The sequence below is a fragment of the Polypterus senegalus genome, chromosome 6 (assembly GCF_016835505.1).
Source record: "Polypterus senegalus isolate Bchr_013 chromosome 6, ASM1683550v1, whole genome shotgun sequence".
In the NCBI taxonomy this organism is placed as follows: Eukaryota; Metazoa; Chordata; class Cladistia; order Polypteriformes; family Polypteridae; genus Polypterus; species Polypterus senegalus.
The window spans coordinates 83,416,819-83,439,035 of NC_053159.1; positions in this window are offsets into that span (position 1 = coordinate 83,416,819).

The window sequence follows — 22,217 nt, forward strand, 5'->3', positions numbered from 1 at the left end:
CTATATGAAATTCTCTTCTTATCATTTGCGCACCAATATCAATTGGTCACTTATTCATGAACGCCGAAGCCATGACTGAATGAATTCCATGCATGGACATTGATTAAGTGTTTGAGCTAATCCTTGTTTACACAGAACAAACCTAATCCAGCAAGAGTTTCGAAAAACTGACAGATCCAGGATCATGCCAAATCGTCAAAAATGACATCCGGCTAAACGAGTAATCCACGTATGAAAAATACCCCCAGATATGTTCATGGAAATGCATGTTTTCGCTTTGTCGCTTGTAACTACTGCCTGCCCTAAACTCCAAGGGAACTTGAGTACTGTGCAGTTCAAACGGTCCGATTCATCAGCACATTTCTTCGACCTTAAGATCAAAACAGCTTATTTTGTCCCAAAACAGAATGTTCCCTTAGAACTGTTTATTGATTTAGGGGCTGCTGAAAAGATTACTCTTAGCAGAGAATTGATTGATTCGGACATTATAAATAATACAGTGCACTTGTTTTGTTTTTGTTTTTTTAGACAGGGAATCTTTTTTGACTTTGTATTGAATATTAAAAACTAAATAACAAAAACACCAAGCTACTTTTGTTAACTGTGTCTCCAAATGAAGTTTGCGTCTCTACAGATTTTATAAAACTGAATTTACTTAGTTCTCATTATTTATTAGAATTTGTGAAGAAAACAAATGGAAGACCACTTACAACTGGTCTGCTGATCATTAGGAATTCTTAGTAGTGCCATAGTTTAGCAAACACTGTGGTGAATTTGAAAGCTGGAGTATTTGTAAACCGTGTGACATTAATTTATTAATAACTTCAGACATTAGAAAATTTATTAAGGATTTAATAGAGTGGTTTCTCCAATCACTTCATTAATTATTCTTTTGATTAACAGACAAAAGAAATTAAGCAAGGACTGCTTTAAACGAAAATGTCTCTTTACAACTACCATAGTTTTGTGATATTCTGACTGATTTTACTGTTTAAATTAGAGGTGGATGCCTCAGATGTAGGGATTGGGGCCAAATTGTTACAACACTCGATAACTGTTTTCAAAGACAGCTAAGAGCCCAAACTTACAACAGGCCTAGTGAGTCATATTCTTTAAAAGATTTAATTTTGTAATCTCGTTTTGCTCAGTGGGTAACAGTATTTAAGAAGATATGTTATTACATTTATTGAAATAATAAGAGCCAACCAAGAACTCAATAAGTATGCACTATTAAAGACTGATAACCACTGAGCATTCTGAAATGAGAGGTTTTCTAGTAGCATTTATAATAGTTAAATCTGAATGTTTGCATAATTTTCAAAGTCCTGTCTTAGCAATTCTTAACCCGCTTACTCCCATTGCAAGTCAAAATGTATGTGTTTTGGGCAAGTGTGAGAAAGATCAAGAATTTTTGTGAAGGCAAGGAACATGTTTGATCAGGGGATGACTAAGAAAGGTCAAGGCAAAATAGTCCAAAAGAGTTGAGGTCGGAACCAAAAGTAATACCAAAATGTCTTAGTAGCTAGTAAAGGGTCAAACAAAAGTAGTAGGTTATGAACAAAAAAAAGGTGAAATGTGTAAATGACGTTGTCAGTGTGGACCACAATGGACATGTGTTGCTATGCTGTGCTTATCTTTACCACACACAACGCAGAATATTTCCTTTGTTTTAGAGAAAAAGGCTTGTTTAATTGTTTTTCTTAAATTTAATCCCAGGAAGCTAAATCTAGGAGGAATCACAGAACAAATTAGGCTTACTAACCGATATACTGAATGTCATTTCACCTCAAGTTGGGTGTGTTCTTTGTCTTCTGCATTTGGTGTATACTTTTCACATTCTTGTAAATATGTTTCTGTAACTAAATAAGAGACGAAACAGTATCAATTAATTATTACTGCCTAATGCATTGATAACATTTAGGGAAAGCTAGGAAGGACAATCCGACTTCAGCTTCCCTTTTCCTGTTAATGGCACTTGCATTCACTTCAGTAAGCTACTGTACACTGTGCAGCTTGATCAGAACAAATGGGAGCATTTTGTTCCTTTCCATTACTATAATCTGTATTATTTCCATAATCCTCTTATTGAATTTTCAAAACCAAACGTATTTAACAACTTTAATAGCACTCTCCCATAATGAGCACCAATGGAAAGCCAATGAAGACACTTCTTAACAATGTCTATCAGTTTCATTTGGCCCTTTTTTAAAGTTTAGGTGATCAAATGATGTACTAAATGCACATTAATATCTTTTGAAACCATTTTTCCTTTAGGGCCACAATATAGAACAATTAAAACATGGGCATGCATGATTTGTCCTTTTGACTATAATATAGTTTATCAACCTATGACTCAGTCAGCTAATATAACAATAAGTAATGCTAACACATTGAGGTTTTTAGAATAATATAGAATAAGTATTGCAGCATCCAATCTATTATCTTATGGAATTTTCTGACACTTCTCTGAATTAGTTACAGATCTCAGGTTCATGCCATTACTCAGGCTTACACATTTGTTTCTAATAATAAAAATGTAATAATAATTTATCCATTCAAAGAAGAGACAAAGATATTAGCACCTTCTCAAAGAGCAATTCTGGGTGAATATTATTCAGAAATCCAGCTTTCACTGCCAAGATGAGCAATTTATAATAAATGTATTTTTTCTTTACAATTAAAGTAGATTATGTAAGTTCATCTATTTCTCATTAACACTCCATTGGCGTGGGGCCCAGTATATACTGTACATCATTATCACATTACTGCACATGTGCTCGGTGTGTACGGCAACTGTAACATTACGTCAAGTCAGTAGTGGGTCACTTTGAGACCTGGGGGCAAACGTGGGCATTGGTGAATTTTAAGCATGGATTTGAACTACTGTTTTCATGTCGGTGGTAAACATTGGGACATTATAACGTGTGGAGTGGAAGCCATGGCAGTCCAGCATTTAAAAGCAGATATAACTGTAACTAAGCTGTCTGGCCTCCTTACTTGTGAAATTAATGCTTAAAATGGGATGTTGTCAAAGTTTTCATTTTTCTTTCTTAAAAAGTAGTCATATTTGGACTTGAAAACCTAATTTACAGAACTGCAACTAACTGGGGGGTGAAGAGAAGGAACATGGTGTTAGCAAATCATTTTTTATGGCATCTGAGTAAGAATGGCTTTTAATGCATCTTCATGCACTGCCAGTTGGTCATATGAAGTAGAAGATCTGCAAAGCTATAGGACAGACAAGAAGATATATTAGTATTTGTATGCGAGTATTTGATATACACGCATGTGCTTCTGTCTGTACCTACACGGTGATGCTACAAAGGGATTTTCTGTTCATATTGTTGTAATGATATCAGAATATTCAGTCTACCAGCTGCTGTGACTGGCTTAACAGTAAATTATAATCAGCCATCAAGTACTAGTAACCAAATTAGACAGGTAATGTGTGATTTTTTTGTAGTGCATTTCAGACAGAATATTTTCCACATGTTGTTCTATTATTAAAGTCTCCGCACAAATTATTATTGCGGCCTAAACAGGTTAATCCTTTACATTACACGTGCTGTTTTGCAGGTAAGTTTCAGGGTGTTGGTTTCTCTTGTAACTCTGCCGGATTTTGTTAAATCTTTGCCTCTAGAACAGAGAAAGCCTGATCCTGTCTAGAAAAGGAGAATTATTGAATTATCTGCACCAGTGGCCTCACAGATCACATAATTCTAGATTAATTTGTTCCAGAAACACAGGTTTGGCTAACTACTGGCATAGCTTTTTTTTTTTTTCTCAAACAGAATTGTCCGTATTTCTATGAATCCCACCCTGCATTAGCTAAATTTCACACTATTCTGGAAAGACCCCAGTTTTGCTGACAGGAACAAAACAAATTTTCTGGGAACTAATGCATAAAACTTGCTTATGCTCTGAAATGTGCTTAAGCAGTTTCTTACTCAAAAGTCATTATTTAAGAAATGCAAGATTGGTATGGAAATTGGATTAAAGTAATGGCAAGTTTTCACCATCTGTAATTCCATCCATTATCCAACCCGCTATATCCTAACTACAGGGTCACGGGGGTCTGCTGATGCCAATCCCAGCCAGCACAGTCTATAATTCCTACACAGACTTTTCTGCTGTTGGCATTTTTGTGACTCCAGGAGGCAGGTGAACTGAAAATCAAATTTCAGAGATGCTGCATTCACATTTCAGTATTCTTGAACTATTTATATCACAGCTAACTGACATGTTCTCTCAACACAGCTATCTTCAGTATTGGTAGTAAAGACTAATATATGTGTTTAATTTAAATTGCATTTAGTGTGTAGCCTATCTATTTTGTCTTTTAAAAGGGTGTGTTGTACAATAGAACTATTAATGGCAACTTTATAGGTTAGCAAAAACTGTAAAATAAAAGAAATTTCAGAATATTACAAATGGGCCTTCTTCAGGGAACAACTAATAGGTTACAACCCACAGGTGTTCGGCAACAATTAAAGTAAATTAAGCCTTGCAAGTTGAAGCAGACAATTTTCACAGGTGTCCCAACTTCTGTTGATTTATTTAAAAATCCTCTGTCTCTCTTGGAGTTGGAGTTGGAATGGACTGTGTTACTATACCCTCTGAAGTAGTACTTGGAAAATATCACCCTGTAGAAAGTTGTAAATTCCAATAATGATGGTAAGAAAATGGTAATAAATTAAATGAGACAGAGCATTATTACTCTTAGAAATGTAGGCCTTTCATTTAGAGAAACTGAAAAAAAAAAAATCTGTGTCCGTGAATATGGTGTCTTACACAATCCGATGGCAATTGGAAACTGGGAGAAACTCTGACAGGAAGAGATCTGGCAGACCCAAAATCACCACTCAATCAGAAAACAAGTTTCTGAGGTTCACCAGCTTGCGTGATAGGTGCCTCACAGCACAACAGCTTCAAGCAGAGCTTAATGGAAGTCGAAAAAAGCAAATCTCAGTTTTTACTATCTTATGGACCAATGAATCATGCAGGGTGTTTGTATGCCATCAGGTTGATGAAAGAATAGTTCCTCAGTGTGACACCAGCTGTCAAACATGGAGAAGAAATTGTGATGGTCTGATGTTGTTTTGTTGGAGGAAGAGTTGGTGACTTGCACAGAGTGACTGGCATTCTGAATTTAAAGGGTTACAACAACATGGCTTTTATATCAGTAAAAGGTGACTATTTTGATGAATCAAAATTTTGAATACATTTTTTACACTTAATAATTCTTTGACTTATTTTTTATTTGATATTGTTGATTTCTTCTATGCCTGTATAATAATGGCCAAACAGTATTTCAGAGGGTGTAGTGACACAGTCTGCTCCAACTCTCTTTTAAGACAGACAGAGGGCTTTTAAGTAATCAACAGACATTGGGACACCTGTGCAAATTGTTTGCTTCAACTTGCAAGGCTTAATTAACTTTAATTGCTGCAGAACATGAAGAAGGCCCATTTTTAATTTTCTGATATTTCATTTATTTTTCCGTTTCTAGTAATCTAAACTTCAAATTTAAACCTCTGTCAGTTTACTGCTTACCTTTTAACCATTTTAGGTCGTTCATTGCATTTCAGCTGATTAAATGTGAAGAAAAACTGGAAAACCTGAGGGGTTCTAAAACTTTTTTAATGGTTGTACATGTTATATAAACTTGTATGGATTCATTTTTTTATTACTTATTCATTTTTCTTGCCAAATTTAACTTGGTTCTTTTTTTTGTAACAAATTCTTTGACATCTTGTAAAGGACTTTGAGCTTCAATCTGGTTATGAAAATGTGCTATAGAAATAAATGTTGTTAACTCTTTTGGATGGTATCGTCAATGACAGACTAAAGCAAGAGCTGCAAGATGAGAGAAAAATCATAACATTAAAGAACCAAAAGTCAGAATGCCAGAATACCAAAGTCTAATACACTTACCCAAAATTTAAGTTGAAGAAGGTATACAAAAGTCTATATCCTCTAAATAAGAAGAAGATCTAGAAACCTGGAAGAGAACACTGCCATCTTGTATACATTCAAAGCAATGATATCATGAACCAGGTATTTTCTGTACGTTGCTTAAATCATCAGAGATCAGATGCCTCATCTTGGATGAGTTAATGCTGGTGAAGCTCAGCCGGGATAATTCAGTTTTTCAAACGCAGCCGTGTAGTAGATTAGTTTAGCTGAATCTAATCATCCGAGTTGAATGCGCGTGCCTGTGCTGATTGAAAAGCCCATATACTGTATATTGAGTCTAGAAAACATGATCAGCAAGTCTTTGATAGACTGTAACAAAATGACGAAAGAACGGGCGCATTTCTTTTCACACAAGCGGAGCAGGACCTTTAATTCGAAGGATATGAAGAATTTCAAGATTTAATATGCACAAGGGGTAACACTGCACAAGCAACCCAAACCAGAAAAGACGGCTGGCAAAAAGTGACAGAGAAATGAAACGCTTAGTAGTGTGCATTGTACTTACTGAATGCAGCGTTTCATTTCTTATGTGTCAGATTAATTATTTTTTAATATGTCATAATTCTAGATCAAATGTGAGCACAAGGAGAACATGGGAACAGGTTAAAATGAAGTACAAGAATATACTTCAAATTGGTAAATATTGGTATATAACTATTTAAAGAATAGTTGACATAAAGAATCATATATATTATAAAAAACATTAATTTTAAAGCTAATAAGAAGGCAGACAAGCAAAAAACAGGTGGAGGTCCACGCGGTCCAGACCTAACCTCTGCAGAAGAGTTGGCTCTCCAGCAAAATGCCCATCGCCCTGTTTCTGAGGGCATTTTTTTTTTGTTGGGTCAGTTGCAGGGAATGTCATATCCCTAGAACTTGTGTCTGACCAACTGACAAAGGTCAAATATTTGATGAAGACACTGTGTCTGATTATTCATCAGGAGGAGAGGTACATTTTCCAAATAATGTTTGATCAAACTCCACTCTGATCAGTCCCATGTGCCCCATTCATATTTGGAAATCCTGGGTAATGAGAATGTTAGGCTGATCGTGAGATTCTTTATGGAACTCTGGGTGTTTTTGCCTGTATACCTGCAATGGCATGAAACGCCTTTTTTATTGTCTGCAGACGCAGGTGTCCAGGAAACACTATGAAAACCCAAAGGAAATATTTAACAGCCAAACAGACTATGAATTGCCTGTCAAACTGCACTTTTAGATAGATTTTCTGCATTGCCTACAGTATATAAAAAGTACCACTTACAAAAATCCTGAAAGCAATGCATACTGTCTGTGTGATTGTGATAGCCCGACTTCGCCTAGTTTGACTTCGAATATAAGGTGGTAATAAATCTTTCAGGTACAATATTCCCCCTCGGCTAAAGCGGTATCTTTCGAAAAGAATTTCCTCCAGGAGCAATAAAGGATCTTGTCGATCGTGCAAAACCCTCTCTATATGAAATTCTCTTTTTATAATTTGCGCACCAATAGCAATTGGTCGCTAATTCATGAACGGTAAAGCTATGACTGAATAAATTCCACGCACGGACTCTGATTAATTGTCTGAGCTAATCCTTGTTTACGTAGAACAAACCTACTCCGAGCAGGTTTTAAATTTTAATGTGCTGCTATGACAACACATCCACCAAGAGTTTCGAAAAAACCGACAGATCCAGGATCATGCCAAGTTGTCAACAATTACATCCGGCTAAATGAGTAATCCACGTACGAAAAATACCCCTCAGACCTCTGGAAACCACATGATAACAACAAACTACACAAAACGGCAGTACCTGCAATTAGAAATATTCAACAAAATGGCAAATGAAAAAGTAAAGAACACAATATTAAATTTTAAACTTCTAAAATAGATTCTACTGTGAATAACTAATTAAACAAGAGGATAGAAACATAATTCAAAATGGTCTACAGGCATTATTTGTTTATTTGGCTGTGCTGACTAGAGCAAAATTGTCAGTTTGAGTCAAGTAGTGTAAGAATGGTCCAGACTTGATACATTGATATCAGTAGTGGGATAGCCTTTAACTAAGAAAAAAGTTATTAATTAGAATCAAACATTTACATTAAGGTAAAAACAAACAAAAATAGTTTAAAATGAAGTGAGAAATTATTTCACTGATTTAATTAATGTTTTTATTTAAATGTTGTGGTCTATGGCCGGCTTGTCATCCCAGCCAATACCCCCATGCCGCCAGATGGAGCCCTCCCTGCAGCATGGAGGTGCCCTGAAGACCAGCAGGGAATCCTGGACAATGGAGTTTTCATCCACAGCCCTGCTGGATACCACAGGGGCCGCTAGATGGAGCTGCAGGGAGGAACAAAGAATATTATTTGCCCTACGCCCGGAAGTGCGTCCGAGTCACATGGACAAGGGAATGGCGTGCTTCCGGGGTGAAGAAAAAGACGAGTTTTGATCTGACCCGGAAGTGCTAAGAAGTCACATGGACTAGGGGTTCAGAAGCACTTCCGGGTCAGGAACTATAAAGGACTATGGGAAATCCCCAGACGGGGAGCTGAGCTGGGTGGAAGGGTGGCAACGCGTCTGGATGTGGTGGAGAGTTTATTAGTGATTATTGGTTAATGAGTATTGTGGAGAGGAGGGTGCTTTGTGCACTGTTGTTTATGAATAAAGTCAACATTTGGACTTTTATCTGGTGTCTTTGACAAGGGTTCAAGGGAGCGATAGCGCCCCCTATCTGTCACAATGTTCATTTTATCCAAATGTTTATTAGAACCCTGGACTGGATTAAACCGGTTTGTAAGTGGAGCAATGAATTTTTAGTGATTGTTCCTATCTAATTTATTTTAAATAAATGAAATAGTAAAGAAGAGAATGACAAAACTTTGGAATCACTAAATAGGAAACCAAAATATTAAACAAACAGAGGTCAAAATGATCGGATGAACTTAAAGTGAGAAAGGCAAAATAACTTTCAAAGTCAGAAGCCTAAAAATTCTTTATTTTTTATTTTTCCTTAAGAAATAGTAAAGAATAATTCCTTTATTTTTCCTTCAATAAGATGGTGACTGCCATGGTGCAAATGAACACACAAGCAGTGACAGAAGAGGGTCCTAGTAAACATGTCAGATGGTAATATGAGCAATGTCTTCAAGAATACAGAATAAAAAAATAACTGCAGGAAAACAGAAAACCACTAAAATGCACAGCAAATAATGTCATGCTGTTCTACATCATGTGAAATACACTAGACATGATATTAATTTAATATTTTAATTAAAATAGTAATTACAATAACTTAACAAACTTGAGTTTGCATGAATAAGTATTCTTTACCCTTCAATACGGCAAAGAAAAAAAAGGTAATTTCAAATGAAAAAAACAGAAATAAACATAATTTATCTTTTTTATTTTTTTCACACTCACGTCATGAAACTATTTCCACTTTCTAAACCTTGGGTGGTAGGCAGAGAACCTTGGTGCCTTTCTGTAAACTTGGAGAAGTTGAGAAAAACAAGAAAAATAAATATTCCTTTACAAAGATCTGAACTGCTTAATTATCCTCATATGTTGGGTGGAATAATCAACAGTCTAACAACTGGTATGTGATTTAAAGTTTGATAAGTGAGCGATTTCTTTATATATTTAGTCGGTCTAGCTCAGAACACATGAATGGCAATGAACAATTTATAAAAGTGCTTTCATTCAAATGTTTCTTGACATGATTATTTAATTCTTTATTTTTCTGCTAGGGATAGTAAATGAATGCAGATTAAAATATCGTATGCGTGTTGTCTTACCACAACCCTTAAAAAGATGCATGATTATGTATACATATGTCTATTACTGCATATACAGTATAATATTTTAAAATGAGTGATCAAAAATTCTTCTAAGTGTCCATGTTGATCCGGGGAGGGCAATATAAGCCAATGTATCCAGATTTGTATATTCCTCCTCTCAGACATTCAGAGAATCAAAAGAACAGAACTAATGAAATCATAATTTGAATATTGACAACAAATGGAAGGAGTTAGATCTGTAGCCCTCCACCAAAAAAGAATACAGGCCCCATTCCCAGTCCCGCTCACTTTGGATTTTTCACTCATATGTGACACAGATCTGATTTTTTTAGGAAAGTGTGAAAAGCTAAAAGCCATGCAGAATTATAGGTTCTCTGATCAGATTTAGACCACTTTCATTCATGGTACTAAATCTGAAATCCACACACAACTTGAATATGACCTATAATTGAATGATTTAATTAGAATTGTCTGGAAATGTACACTTCCTAACTGGACATTCTGAAGGTTATCTCCTTGTGGCAGCCTGATGTAGTCTGGTGTGGTACAACAAACACACTGTTGACTTGCCAAGCCAAGGAGAGATCCGAGGTCCACTGGCCCCTGGTCTTGACAAGACATCAGGCACCTTTCCCCCCAGCCCTGCTGCCCGCCAGAACCAACCTACATAGAGGATATTCAACCAAGTTTTGTATTTATATGACATCAAACACAATCTACAGTGTCCTCCATAATGTTTGGGACAACTACACATTTTTCCTTGATGTACCCCCTCTGCTCCACAGTTTAAAATTACAAATCAAACAGTTCAGACATGATTAAAGCGCTCATTGTAGACTTTCATCTACTGTAAGTGTATTTTCATACACACCATGTAAAAATGAAACCACTTATCTACATGATCCTCCTCCATTTCAGGGAGCTATTTGGAACATAACAACGGTAGGGTACTGTATGTTAAAGCAGTCATATTTAGTACTTTGTTGCATATCCTTTGCCATCAATGGCTGTGAAGTCTGCAATTCATAGACATCACTAAGTGCTGAGGATCTTCTCTGGTGATGCTCTGTCAAACCTCTAATGCAGCCATCTTCAGCTCTTGCTTGTTTCAGAGGCTTGTCTAAATTTTCTCTTCAGCATAAATCAGTTGAATTACTGGCTTGGCCATTCAAGAATTTACCTTTTCTTTGAGTTCTTAAAAATGGATAACAGCAAGTTTAGCATTTTATTTTCTTTCAGCATCCAATCTTTAGTTTCTTTTGCTCTCTCCATGAAACTGCAGTGATTTAAAGTGCATGGACTGGAGAATTTGTGGCCGTGTGTTTTAGGAAGAAGCCCTGTGGATGTAGTCTTTGCAGCGTAGGATTTTGCAGTTATTCACTACAGACTTTTTAATGGATTGTCCCCAGATGTGTTTTCTCGTTTGAGAATCACGGCTGACCCAATGAGACTAACACACCCAACTAGTGATAATCCTTTTCAGTCCTCCTTAATATTACTACACTAAGATTAGCCCTAATCAATATTGGATCAAGACCATTTTGAAAGTCAAGAGTTGCCCTTTCAAAGCATGCTTTATCTCCATAAGTTATCCCTGCATCAGTGATAGTCAATTTCTGATTTAAGGTCCAAACACCCTTGCCCTTTACCAAACTACACAATATGCAACAGAGTCCCACCTTTTGTAGATATAAACGCTCTGCTGCCACCTGCTGGTCTGGACAGCTTCGCCCACCTCTTTAGCCAATAGCCATTGTCCCATGAACTTTCCCTTAATCACAAGAGATTAAAATTTTTCTCCCCAAAAGTAAGCCATTTGGTTTTCACTTAAATGTAATTTACATCCATCCATTTCCAACCGAACACAGGGTCATGGGGGTCTGCTGGAGTCAATCCCAGCCAACACAGGGTGCCAACCCACCGCTGAACACAAACAAACACACACTAGGGCCAATTTAGAATCGCCAATCCACCTAACCTGCATGTCTTTGGACTGTGGGAGGAAACCAGAGCGCTCGGAGGAAACCCACGCAGACAACATGCAAACTCCACGCAGGGAGGACCCGGGAAGCGAACCCAGGTCTCCTAACTGCGAGGCAACAGTGCTACTACTGTGCCACCCATGTAATTTAAAAAACATTATTAAAGGTGAAAAAACTTTAAGATGAGTTATCTTGACTTCATCCTTTATATCAACAAAAACAAAATTCAATAAGGGTTTTAAGTCCACACATACAGCATGTGGAATGTCTGTGCGATGAACTATTGAGAAATTGAATGAGCGATTGAACTAAATTAAAAGAAAAGGAAAATGTGATTAAGATATGAATTTTGGGCTATACTAAAATAACTTGTATTGTATTGTACGATATGAATGGTACTATCCCTTTAAAAATACCACACATTTTCCGATTTTCGTCTATTTTATTTGCAGCCTCAGCACTGTATCATGGTTTATGTGCTGTTGAGGAGTGACATATCGCCTCACACGTGCAGCTTTTTCAGACCCTCAGACACATTCCCTAATATAATGTTCTGGATCATTTTGACAATTTCATAGGATTTTGTTCAGCTGAGTTGTCTTTCAAAAGCAACTGTGAACAGATTGGACATGTTGCATGGACTGAACAAAGTAATTTCTTAAGACTTCATTAGCTTACTGTCCGACACTGGAATCATGAAAACAGTCTAAAAACAAACTAATGAATGACATGTCACAGAATGATACACAGCCTGATAGTCCATATACGTCAAAGAGTAAAACTGTTTCAGTATGTACTTTAGGGTTTAATAAATATTCTGTACAATATTATGAACCTGATTGTAAGTATCGTTAATTTATTGAAGGACTGATTGGTATTTAAAGGAAATAACATAGCTGATGTATTTTAAGTGGAGAAACTGTTAAGTCTATCTGGAAGTGGTCTGGAAACTGCATTATGAACGATTCATGAATATTAAAATAGCAGATCAGAGACTGCTGCCGGCTGTCAGAAAGCTTAATATTTTACTGTATTATTTAGAGGCTGCAGATGAAATATAGTTTTTGAATGGAATAATTTGAGCAAAATATTTCTCAGACAGGTGCAGCATGCATAAATTAAAGTAAGCAAATTGTTATTTATCTAAACTAGGGTCTTGCCAAGGGCTGGAGCCCACCTTGAGTCTGAAACTGCCAGGACAGGCATTGGCGCCTCACGACCCTGTAAAGTATTAAACAGTTCTGGAAATGGATGGATAGGTTATCTATCACAATATTATAAATAATAAAAAGGCAAATGAAAAGTAAGCCCATTCACTCTTTCTATACCGAGGTCCTGAGCTGTTCAAAGCTCAAAATTCCATTGTGGCAGATGTGGTCAGTCTTCATACTGGACTTGTGTCACTTATACCTCATGGACATGGACCTAGTGAGCATAATGAGGGAACACACACACAAGCTGGCTCTTTGATATTTGTTTGTGTTTACGCAGTGAAGAAGATAGTCGATTAAAATAGTATTGTCATTAATGTGCATCTGGAGTCCCCTATAACGCTAATCCAAGATAAAAGATACTACTCTGGCACTCATGGGGGCACTGTCACTAATGGTATCACCTCTTCTCTATGCACAGCTCAGAGGCTGCCCAATGAGGACAGTTGACTCCGCCCCTTCCAGCTGGGGTACTATAAAATCAAGGGGCTGCTGAAAGGTAGAGTCTCATTTTGGAATTGTGTCAATCACAGGATGGACTAATTTGTTGCTCTGAAGGCACTACAACCTATAATATTTGATGCTATTTAGCGCCATATTTTTAATTTGCTGGGACAGTTATTAAAAGGGGCAACTTGGTTGGCACTACAACATTTTCTGGACCTTTGTCTTACCTCACTCAACTGCAACTACAAAATGATGCTAAAAGAACCAAAATAATTAAACAATGGTGCAGTGTATTATGACATGAATGCTGTAAACATCTTTATATTCTTTCAATGGGTCAATCTAAGGGTACCCATTGGCTCTGTTAGTTATACCCTTACTCCCTCCTGGTCACAATACAGAATAAGAGGAGACAACACCTCCTTATACACTGCTGATTAAATTAAAAAAAAAAAAAAAAACACAAGATAGACAATGAAAACCCAACATTAGTCTGTTACCTCTCCTGTCTGACTTGGATAAAGGATATTCTTCTTTTGAACTTTAAAAAAGCAGCAAAAGTGAAAGTGTTGCAACAAGGATAGTTTAACATTTATGACAACATTAGGATAATATCTCCATCATTTCTGTTGTCATTTTACCAATTGACACAAAGGCAACTGATTTTTTTTTTTTATGTTACTGTTGTATTTTTAGCTATGCAGTAGTTAAAGCAAAACATGGCCCATAAACAGCTCAGAGCACAAGACTAGAAACAGAGGCAAAGAAGCAGCTTGGAATTTGCCTGATTAGAAAATTAGCATTTTTTTCAGTGTGAACATATGTTTGTTTGCCTTTAATACTTTATTGTGTCAATGTGTTTCTGTAAGGCCTAAGTTATGTTAAAAAAGCAGGTTTGGCCTTGGTAATTAAAATCAACCATGGTGGTAGACAGCGTGGCCAAGAGAGATAAACTGTTGCAAGTCAACTTGGCTGGCAGGCGATGAGAGGCCATTATTAACACCAGGAGCACATAGTCCATGGTACAAATGGATTGTCTGGGTTCAAGTCAGTGTGGAGGAGTAGCTGCCATATCAAGTTCTTCTAGGAATGTCAGGAATTGTGAAAATGTTGCAAGGCATGCTGGAGGCCGAGGTCTTGGTGGTGACACGGGCAGAGGCTGCAGCCCAGAGGACAAACACCAAAAACAACTGGAATGCATTGCCTTACCCGGTTGCAGAAAAAGAGGGCATGGTGCGTAAGACTCACAGACAGAGAAGGCAGGAAAAACTATGGGGCTCACCTCAGGTTGAGGGTGGAACAGTACCTCGATACTGTGGCAAAGTCCCAATGGAACGACCTGAGCCTCGAGCCTGCTTTGACAAACCTACAGGGGTTTCCAGGCAAAGATGGGAGAGATCGTTGAGATACAGAACAACCTTCTGTACCATACAGATGAGCACGATTGTAGGCATTTGTTGCCTGCAAGGATGAGGGCAGAAGTGGTAAGCTTAAGCCATGGTACTCCTTGGTAAGGTCATCTAGAGCAGGTCAAGACTTCTGACAGGCTTGCCAGAAATTTCTGTTGGCCAGGATGATCCAAAGACATGGCAATATATGTTAAGGAGTGTCAAGTGTGCCAGAAGGTAGGACAAGTAAAGAGTAAAGAGAGAGGGTGCCACTCATTCCATTGCCAGTAATTGATGAGCCAGAATTGCATATATATATAAACTGCTCAAAAAAATTAAAGGAACACTTTGAAAACACATCAGATCTCAATGGGAAAAAGAAATCCTCCTGGATATCTATACTGATATAGACTGGGTAATGTGTTAGGAATGAAAGGATGCCACATCATTTGGTGGAAATGAAAATGATCAACCTACAGAGCCCTGAATTCAAAGACGCCCCAAAAATCAGAGTGAAAAAAATATGTGGCAGGCTAGTCCATTTTGCCAAAATTTAATTGCAGCAACTCAAAATTGTACGCAGCACTTTGTATGGCCCCTGTGTTCTTGTATACATGCCTGACAACATCGGTGCATGCTTCTAATGAGATGACAGATGGTGTTGTGGGGGATCTCCTCCCAGATCTGGACCAGGGCATCACTGAGCTCCTGGACAGTCTGAGGTGCAACCTGGTGGCATTGGATGGACCAAAACATAATGTCCCAGAGGTGTTCTATTGGATTTAGGTCAGGAAAGTGTGGTGGCCAGTCAATTGTATCAAGTCCTTCATCCTCCAGGAACTGCCTACATACTCTCACCACATGAGGCCAGGAATTGTCGTGCACCAGGAGCCACTGTACCAGCATAGGGTCTGACAATGGGTCCAAGGATTTCATCCTGATACCTAATGGCAGCCAAGGTGCCTTTGTCAAGCCTGTAGCGGTCTGTGTGACCCTCCATGGATATGCCTCCCCAGACAATCATTAACCCACCACCAAACTGCTCATGCTGAATGATGTTACAGGCTGCATAATGTTCTCCATGGCTTCTCCAGACCCTTTCACTTCTGTCACGTGCTCAGGGTGAACCTGCTCTCATCTGTAAAAAGCACAGGGCACCAGTGGTGCATCTGCCAATTCTGGTATTCTATGGCGAATGCCAATCGAGCTGCATGCTGCTGGGCAGTGAGCTCAGGGCCCATTAGAGGACATGGGGCCCTTGGGTCACCCTCATGAAGTCTTTCTGGTTGTTTGGTCAGAGACATTCACACCAGTGGCCTGCTGGAGGTCATTTTGTAGGGCTCTGGCAGTTCTCATCCTGTTCTTCCTTGCCCAAAGGAGCAGATACTGGTCCTGCTGATGGGTTATGGACCTTCTATGGCCCTCTCCAGCTCTCCTAGAGTAACTGCTTGTCTCCTAGAATCTCCTCCATGCCCTTGAGACTGTGCAGGGAGACACAGCAAACCTTCTGGCAATGACACGTATTGATGTGCCATCCTGGAGAAGTTGGACTAACTGTGCAACCTCTGTAGGGTCCAGGTATCGCCTCATGCTACCAGTAGTGACACTGACTGTAGCCAAATGCAAAACTAGTGAAGAAACAGTCAGAAAAGATGAGGAGGGAAAAATGTCAGTGGCCTCCACCTGTTAAACCATTCCTGTTTTGGGGGTCATCTCATTGTAGCCCCTCTAGTGCATCTGTTGTTAATTTCATTAACACCACAGCAGCTGAAACTGATAAACAACCCCCTCTGCTACTTAACTGACCAGATTAATATCCCATAAGTTTCATTGACTTTATGCTATGCTCTGATTAAAAAGTGTTCCTTTAATTCTTTTGAGCAGTATATATATATATATATATATATATATATATATATATATATATATATATATATATATTGTGATGGACAGCCGGGTCCCATGCCCGGCCGGGACGCCTCTGATGCATACGTCCCGGGGGAGCCATCATGGACTTTGCAATACCTTTCCCGGGGCGCTTGGGGGCAGTCTCCCTGGCAGTGGGTTCCTCCTCAATCTCCCCCGTGGCTCCATGGGACATGGAGTCCACCACAGCAGCCCGGTTGGGAGATGGGGTGGCCGCTAGGGGTGCTGCAGAGATCCAGCCACCACACTGGACGGTTTATCAGCCCCACCTGGAGGTGCAATTAAGACCAGCTTCTCTTGCACCTGGATCACTTCCGGGTGGGGCATAAAAGGGCCTGCCTCCCAGCAATCGAGGCCAGAATCGGGAGGAAGAGGACGAGGTTGCCTGGGAGGAGTGGTGGAGCAGGAAAGTTTGGTTTTTTTGTGTGTTTGTGCTTTGGACTGTGTTTGGGCTGTGTGGCGGGAAGGCGTGTCACACAGCTGAAGAAAAATAAAAAGCCTTTGAGTGTGAACACGTGCCTCTGCGTATTCTATGCCGGGTCGGGCGCTGTTTACAATATATATACTATATATCAATACTAATAAAAGGCAAAGCCCTCACTGACTCACTGACTGACTGACTCACTCACTCACTGACTCATCACTAATTCTCCAGGTTCCCATGTAGGTAGAAGGCTGAAATTTGGCAGGCTCATTCCTTACAGCTTCCTTACAAAAGTTGGGCAGGTTTCATTTTGAAATTCTACGCGTAATGGTCATAACTGGAAGCTTCCCACGTAATCATGTGAACTGACTGTCAACACAGTGCGTAGAAAACCAGGAAGAGCTCCAAAAAGCGCTGAAGAAAACATGCATTATATAATTGAGAAGGCAGCGAAACAATAAGAAGTGAGTGAGTGATACACACAAGCATATTCATAAGTGCAGCTACTGCGGAAACAAAGCACGGTGTAAACCTAAAGTTTAAATTAAGTTCATAGACAGGCTGCCGCTGGCATTTGTCATGCCCACGGGTAATGCGGGATATAAGTTTAATGAGAGAACGCAGGATATAAACGAGAGTTTTGATCACTTTGTAACTAAGTTAAAATTGCACGTGAAGGGCTGTGCTTATGCAAATTCCGAGACTGTGTTTGTGGGGGATTGACAGTTAAGGCGGGTGGGGGAGTCACGTCATCATCTCCCCTCCCATTTACCTCATTTCGCTCTGAGCTGAGCTCCGCAGCTAACGCACGCAGTGTTACAGGAGCGACTTTGTGACGCTGCCACCAAATACTCACAGAAAAATCCACAAGTTAATACACACGCTGTCTCTACAGTTTCTCCACACTGAATCCTCCAGGCACTAATTACAAATGGTTACATTGACAATCGTGTTACATTATTTTTAAAATGTTTCCTTTTCTTAGCACAAGCACAGCTGAGAAGCTTTGATGCATATGCTCCATAACGCGTTAAAAAATCATGCATTTAATCACACTTTGAAATACTAGCAAAGAGGAACTTCTGTCAATGCATGATTTCATGGTACACCGATTACATTGATCAGCGCTTCCCGATTCATTTTACCCTCGCACACCCTTGGTTTGAGAAGAAGTATGAAAAAATATGAGGTTAACACAGAAAAACAGATCACCAATTGAAGCTTTATGAATAATCGATTCGCCATCAATAATTGTTTTGGTAAAGCCATACTCAGTGTAATCCTATCCACAAGTTAATACACACGCTGTCTCTAGAGTTTCTCCACACTCAATCCTCCAGGCACTACTTACAAAAGGTTACATTGACAATCGTGTTACGTTATTTTTAAAATGTTTCCTTTTCTTAGCACAAGCACAGCTGAGAAGCTTCGATGCATGTGCTCCATAACGCGTTACAAAATCACGCATTTAATCACACTTTGCAATACAAGCAAAGGGGAATTTATGTCAATGCATGATTTCCTGGTACACTGATTACATTGATCAGCTTCCCGATTCATTTTACCCTCGCACCCCCTTGGTTTGAGAAGAAGTATGAAAAAATATGAGGTTAACACAGAAAAACAGATCACCAATTGAAGCTTTATGAATAATCGATTCAGCCATCAATAATTGTTTTGGTAAAGACATACTCAATGTAATCCTCCTTCCATTTTATAATTTTTCCGCCACTAGCCATGATTAAATGAATGGTAAAAAGTAAGAAGCTGGCGAGGTGACTGATTCAGGCAGGCAGGCGACGGCTCAATAGCTCGAATTTGGATATAAGTAGGTTCTATTTAGTCGCCAGAAATATCTTTGTTAGGAATGGAAGTTGAATTTAGTCTTTAAATTTCTATGGTAAAGAAAAAGTTATGCAATGATGACTAAATTTAACTATATAAAGTCAAAAGTTTTATATATAAAGTCATTCCCGAATATATAAAGTCAAAACTTGAGTATATAAAGTCAGTGTCGGTATATATAAAGTCAAAACTTGAATATATAAAGTAAGCGCTGGAATATATAAAGTCAAAACTTAAATATATAAAGTCAGCGTTGGAATATATAAAGTCAGCCCTGGAATATATAAAGTCAAATCTTGAATATATAAAGTCAGTGTCGGAATATATAAAGTCAGCGCTGGAATATCCATCCATTTCCCAACCCGTTGAATTCGACCACAGGGTCATGGGGGTCTGTTGGAGCCAATCCCAGCCAACACTGGGCGCAAGGCAGGAACCAATCCTGGGCAGGGCACATGCATCATTTTCAAAACATTAACTGAACAGTGTTTTTTTAATTTATTTTTCTGAATACATTTTTGTTAGTTCAGTTCAGAGTCGTTTCAATCAATATATTTTGACTTTGACTATACATTCAGGAATGAGTTTATATACTCCGATGTTGACTTTATATAATCAGGGACGACTTTATAAATTCCGACTCTGACTTTATATATTCCGACGCTGACTTTATATATTCAGGTTTTGACTTTATATATTCAAGCGCTGACTTTATATATTCTGACGCTGACTTTATACATTCAAGTTTTGACTTTATATATTCCAGCGCTGACTTTATATATTCAAGTTTTGACTTTATATATTCAGAAAAAAGTTTTGACTTTATGTATACCGACGCTGACTTTATATATTCAAGTTTTAACTTTGTATATTCCGACAGTGACTTTATATATTCTAGTTTTGACTTCATATATTCTGACGCCGACTTTATATATTCACAATATCAATGTATTTGCCTGTTTGGCACCCCATAGTATATGTGTGTGTGTATGCCAGCAACACTCATGACAATGACAAAACAATTACATTGTCAATCATGTTACGTTATTATTAAAATGTTTCCTTTTCTTTTTACTTCTCCGCTGCCAAAGCTATTTTGCTATATATATATATATATATATATATATATATATATATATATATATATATAGATATATATATATATATATATATATATATAGATAGATATGAGAACAATACTCATATCAATGACAAAAAAAATTACATTAACAATCGTGTTACGTTATTTTAAAAATTTTTCCTTTTCTTTTTCATAACTTCTTTAACACACTACTTCTCCTGCTGAAGCCTTGGTATTCTGCTAGTCTATACTAATAAAGGAAAAGCCCTCACTCACTCACTCACTCACTCACTCACTCACTCACTCACTCACTCACTCACTCACTCACTCATCACTAATTCTCCAAATTCCCGTTTAGGTAGAAGGCTGAAATTTGGCAGGCTCATTCCTTACAGCTTACTTACAAAAATTGGGCAGGTTTCATTTCGAAATTCTATGCCTAATGGTCATAACTGGAAGGTATTTTTCTCCATTAACTGTAATGGAGTTGAGCTGCAATGACGTGGGGGGCGGAGTTTCCTGTGACATCATCACGCCTCCCACGTAATCACATGAACTGAGTGTCAACGCAGTGCGTAGAAAACCAGGAAGACCTCCAAAAAGCGCTTAAGAAAACATGCATTATATAATTGAGAAGGCAGCGAAACAATAAGAAGCGAGCGAGTGACATATACTACCATATTCATGAGTGCTGCTACCTCGGAAAGAAAGCACGGTATAAACCTAAACTTTAAATTAAGTTCATAGACAGGCTACCGCTGGCGTTTCACATGCCCACAGGTAATGCGGGATACAAGTTTAATGAGAGGGCGAGGATATAAGCGAGTTTTGATCACTTTGTAACTAAGTTAAAATTGTAGGTGAAGGGGTGTGCTTATGCAAATTCCGAGACTGTGTTTGTGGGGGATTGACAGTTAAGGCGGGTGGGGGAGTTACATCATCATCTCCCCGCCCATTCATCTCATTTTACTCTGAGCTGAGCTCCGAGGCTAACGCCGTCTTCCGAAGCAACTTCGTCACACTGCCACCAAATACTCACAGAAAAATCCACAAGTTAATACATACGCTCTCTCTAGAGTTTCTCCACACTGAATCCTCCAGGCACTACTTACAAAAGGTTACATTGACAATCGTGTTACGTTATTTTTAAAATCTTTCCTTTTCTTAGCACAAGCACAGCTAAGAAGCTTCGATGCATGTAATCCATAACGCGTTAAAAATAATGCATTTAATCACACTTTGCATTACAAGCAAAGGGGAGCTTTTGTCAATGCATGATTTCCTGGTACAACGATTACACTGATCAGCGCATCCCGATTCATTTTACCCTCGCACCACCTTAGTTTGAGAAGAAGTATGAAAAATATGAGGTTAACATAGAAAAACAGATCACCAATTCAAGCTTTATGAATAATCGATTCGCCATCAATAATTGTTTTGGTAAAGCCATCCTCCTTCCATTTTATAATTTTTCCGCCATTAGCCATGATTAAATGAACGGTAAAAAAGTAAGAGCAAAGCGAGGGTGACTTATTTAGGCAGGAATATATATGACAGCAACACTCATGACAATGTCAATCATGTTACGTTATTATTAAAATGTTTCCTTTTCTTTTTCATTACTTCTTTAACACACTACTTCTCCGCTTCGAGGCGCGGGTATTTTGCTATATATATAATATATGAATTACCTCCAAAGAGCGCTGAGACTTTTGATATCATGAATGTGTGTACAAAAGGGGTCTCCTGCCCAGCAAAAGTCGAGCAGCCAGCGCGCGTGCATAGCTGTGCCGGCCTTTGAGATGCTGACTGCGCTTCTGCTTTAAGTCAAAGTGAGCACTTTAAATTTTTTTCATCCTCCCCCTGCACTATAGCCCAGACAAGTGCAAACACTGGACCCCTTTTCTACACCACGGCAAAATAATATTAAGGCGATTCACACTTTCTTTTGCACGTATACGATTATCAGGTCCTCACCTCGAATTATGAAGACACGCACACGAGTGCAGGACTGACAGTGCCATCACAGCTGATTAATGGCGGGGACGTCTCACCAGTCTACACAAGACCCACCACGACTCACCTCAAAAGGCGATCATAACGTCAGCGAACACATCTCTCTATACTATATAAAAGAAAAAGGCAACTTTCCTT